At 41.8% G+C, this 4,691-nt stretch overlaps 1 pseudogene; it reads left to right on the top strand.

The window, feature by feature from the left end:
• Positions 1 to 1,141: 1,141 nt before the first annotated feature.
• The window catches only part of LOC102863860, a 25,220-nt pseudogene continuing 21,670 nt past the window's right edge, over positions 1,142 to 4,691 (top strand).

The following is a 4,691-nucleotide window of genomic DNA, read 5'->3' as shown; positions in this document are numbered from 1 at the left end:
CTCCAGGTGCTAAAGAGTAACAATGTCAGTCTAGAAACTAAGGTACACCTGATCCAGGCTATGGTCTTTTCCATAGCTTGCTGTGCATCTGAGGACTGGACAATGAATAAAGATGACAAGAAGAATTGATGTCATTGAATTGTGGGGCTGGAGAAGAGTATTGAACATACCATGGACATCCAAGAGAACAAACAGGTTTATCCTTGTGAGGGTAAAACCAGTTGCTCTTTGGAGGTAAGGATTTTGAAGCTTCATTTTGAATACTTTGGGCATTTCACCAGGAGGGACTGGTCCTTGGAGAAGGGCATCATGCTTGGAAGGGTAGAGAGTCAGCACAGAAGAAGGAAACCCTGGATGAGATAGATTGACACAGTAACTATGGCAATGGGATCAGGCATGTTAGAGATGGTGAAGTTGGCTCAGGATAGAGCAGGAGCCGTTGTTCATAGGGTTACTATAGCTTGTAGTCAACACAACAAACAGCACATAAACAACATTGTCACTTATTTAGGCGATGTTGTTAAGATGAACTGGTCCTCGGAAGAGGACTTCACTGCTTGAAAAGGTAGAAGATCAGCAAAAGAAAAAAAGGTCTTCAACAAGGTGGGTTGAGACAGTGACTAACAACAGTCAAGTGTATCCGAGATGAGGGTGACACAGGACAGGGCAATATTCAGATCTATTGTTCGTAGGGTCATTATGAGTAATAGTTGGTTCAACGGCATAATAACAACAATTATCACAAAGAAATTATTCCAGTAATTACTGGAAGGAAATATATCTAAGTCATTTAATCCAGTGATAGTCTTCCCATTCTGAGGAAAGCTTCTGTATCTTGGAAAGAAATGAAAGAATAAATGCAGTTACCTGTCATATTGGCACTTAATCTGAATTAATGTAAGATATCAATTAAAGGAGCACTGGGAGGGCTCGCTTCATGCTCCCCACCCCCAATTCCCTCCATGGGCCTAAAACTCCCACTTTTTTCAAATTACTTTTGGATTAAGATATGAAAAGCTACTGTGTCAAAATCCACTTTTGATCAGGGAGGGGAAGGATGCGGAGTCATTTATAAGAGCAATTTCTCAAATGATTTCATTTTTCTACCAGTTACTTGGCATTTGCCAGAGGAAGAGTAAAAATGCCTTTGGATGCAGGGAATGTCTGTCTGGAAGGCAGACTCTGGGTGTGGACCCCGGAAGGCATTGAAAAGAACTTTTTGGCTTCCTGCATTCGCCTGGCCCTGGTGTGGTCTCATTGTTTGAGTGGTTTGAACTGAGATCAAGGGAATTATTCTGGCTACAGCTAATTGCTTTATCTTAACCTTCAGGTCATGAAAAGAGACTGCACCAAGTGCCCAGGCTACCATGCTCAACCAGCTATGTGAACTTGTGCATTTTCCTTAAATGCTTTCAGCCTCAGTTTCTCATCTGTAAACTAGGAAGAATAATACATACTTCACATGACCACTGACAGTTTATGTTGAAACTTAATTGATGGATACGAAAGTGTTTCGCAAATAAAAAAAGGCTGTTTGAAGCTCATTGTTTATCAATTAGAGAGCTCTGGTGGCACAGATCTTAGGCAGTTGTGCTGCTAACCCAGAGGCTGAGACTCTGGCAGTTCAAATCTACCAGAAGCTCTGACAGAAAAAGAACAGGCACTCCCCTCTCACAAGATTTACAGCTTTAGAATTCCAGTGAAGGGTCAGCTTTGAGTTAGTCTAAACTACACAACAATGAGGATGTTGAGTTCTTTTGGTTTTGAGCTTACCAAATAAAATCCTAGCTCTACACAAAAGAGGATGAAACCAAGCCACTCCTTGGAGGCAAGGATTCTGAAGCTCCATCTGTCATACTTTGGGCATGTTGCAAGGAGTGGCCAGTCCTTGGAGAGGGGACATCATGCTTAGGAAGGTGGAGGGACAGCACAAAAGAGGAAGACCGTTGATGAGATGGATTGACTCAGTGACTCGGGTAAAGGGGGTGGGTGTGTCAGAGATGATAAGGTTGGCTCAGGATAGAGCAGGGTTCAGAGTTATTGTACATAGGGTCGCTATGAATCCCAAGCGACTCTACGGCACATAACAACAAAACTGCACAGTGGTATACAAAGTCCTCCATCATCTGGTCTCCTCCTGCACACAGAGGTATAATAGATATGCCATGTGTTGGGGCACTATTTGAGAAGGGTGGTGGGGACTGAATAGTTTCTATTAGCCTAGTACAGCTTCATATCTTTCTTCAAACACAGTAGACGTGTAGAGATGTAGGGGACAGGAGCAAAGAGAGGTACTAGCTCCAGGGACATGTGCAAGGGGGTACCGGAAGATAGGTGGATGACATTCCAAAGTGCCACAAACATGAAAGGCACCACAACTATGAAAATCAGAAAGAAAATGAGACAATGAGGCTTCTGAAGCATTTGCCATCAGTGGCTGTGTATTTTTAAATTGGGGGGTATGTGTGACGAGTGCAATTTAATGATATCCCTGGATGTTCAAATTGAGGAAAGGCCACAATTTAGAGACTGCCTCAGAGTCTTATTATCTTACTATACCTCTGCCTGCACGCAAACCCATCACACGTCACCCCAGTTCCCTGAATGAATTGTCCTTTTTTATCTGCCATGTAAGCCTTTCCAACATCAATTTTTTCCTTTGTCAGCTAATACCATCCAGTTCCAGAAAACAAATCCCTTCCAAGTTTATATGGTTTAGTTGGGGCTACCCTTTCACATTAATGTTTAGAAGTGAGTTCATGATTCAGTTGATTTGGTTGAAAAGAATTCATCATTCCACTGGGGCATCTGAGAGAACACAGTTAAACCTAAGTGTTTAATGGCTATCATTACATCATGAGAAGATTTTCCTAAATGAAGCCAACAAAGAACAAAGTAAAGCCAAGAAAAAAAGGAAGAAGCTCAGGCCTGATGCATCTGGTGAATGCCTGGATCCAACTGATTCTGAAGCTGAATCTGCATCCTCTGTCTACCAGACTTTTCAATTATGCAAGCCAACAAATTTACTCTTTAGAAGTAACCCAATTTGAGCTAGCTTCTGTTCTTTTATAATGTGGTTCAACCTGCCAGAGGGTCAGCTATGAGTTGGTTCTTAGTCAATGGTACACAATAACAATAAATAAGACAGGGAATACAAGGCGTGGGGGGGAGCAGCGGCAGGGTGGACAAATAGTCAGGGCAAAAGTGATTTATACTCCCCATACATGTTCCAATGCAATTTGCCTTGGATTTCCTGGCTGCTGGTACCAAGATTGTTGATTGTGGAGCCAAGCACACTGAAGCTGTTAATAATCTCAATCTCTTCACCATGTATCATGATGCTGCCAATCAGCCCAGTGGTGAGAATCTTTGTTTTCTTGATGTTAAATTTCAATCCTTATTTAAGACTGTAATCCTTGACTTTCTGCAGCAAACACTGCAGGTCCTTTTTCAGGGACTTTTCCAGAGTACTCAAGAACAATGATGTCAGTCTGGAAACTAAGGAGCATCTGATCCAGGTCATAGTCTTTGCAATCACTTGGTATGCATCAGAAAGCTGGAAAATTACTAGGGATGATTGAAGGAGAATTGATGCCATTGAGCTGTGGTGTTGGAGTAAAGTATTGAATATACCACGGGCTGCTAGATGGTGGTGACATCATAGTTGGAAGGTTGCAAGAGAGGAAGACCCTCAATGAGATGAATTGACTCAGTGACTCGGGTAATTGGGGGTAGGTGTGTCAGAGATAATAAGGTTGACTCATGATAGAGCAGGGTTCAGAGCTGTTTTACATAGGGTCACCATGAGTTTCTAAAGACTCGGTAGCACATAACTACATACATGTACCACTCTAGGAGGAATCCTTCCTCCATTTTTGCCTATGTCATGGATCTTCTATTTTAATTAGCATTCCTTGTTGCCTACAGGGAGCTCTGGTGACCTAGTGGTAAGTAACTGTGTTGCAATCCAGAAGGCATGTGGTTCAAATCCATCAGTTGCTCCATGGGAGAAGGATGAGCAATCTTCTCCCATGTGATTAACTCTCTCTAAAAACCCACCAGAAGAGGGTCAGATATAGCTCAATTCCAACTTGACGGTACCCAACAACATAGCCTAGAGGTCCAGTGGTAAGGATTTTTGTTTCTTGAGATTGAGATTCAATCCTTACTGAAAGTGGTATTCTCTGATCTTCTGCAACAAGTGCTTCAAGTACTCCACCCTTTCAGCAAGCAAGGTTGTGTCATCTGTTTAAGAAAAGTTATTGATGAGTCTCCCTCCAATCCTGAAGCCACAATCCTCTTCATAAAGTCCAACTTTTTTAATAATTTGCTGAGCACACAGATTGAATAGGTATGTAGAAAGAATACAATCCTGACACATTCCTTTCTTAGTTTTAAACCGTGCAGTCTAAAGCCGTATGTACAACAGAGCACACTTAGATTATCATTTGGGCTAATAGACATGGCAATTGAAACTGAGATCTTAGAAATGGAAACACGGAGAAGGAGAAAGAGCTGTAAGAAGACACTAGTGATTGGAACATGGGATGTGAGAAGCATGAATGTAGGGAAATTGGACATTGTTAAGAAAGAAATGGAACACATAAAGATTGACATACTAGTATTGGCAAAATGAGATGGCTTGGCATGGGACATTTTGAATCAGATGATTATATGATTTACTACACTGG

Source organism: Elephantulus edwardii, unplaced genomic scaffold (assembly GCF_000299155.1).
Source record: "Elephantulus edwardii isolate Elephantulus edwardi_28Jun2011 unplaced genomic scaffold, EleEdw1.0 scaffold00220, whole genome shotgun sequence".
In the NCBI taxonomy this organism is placed as follows: domain Eukaryota; kingdom Metazoa; phylum Chordata; class Mammalia; order Macroscelidea; family Macroscelididae; genus Elephantulus; species Elephantulus edwardii.
The sequence above is the reverse complement of the archived record's forward strand: the minus strand, read 5'-3'. Positions and strand labels throughout refer to the sequence as shown.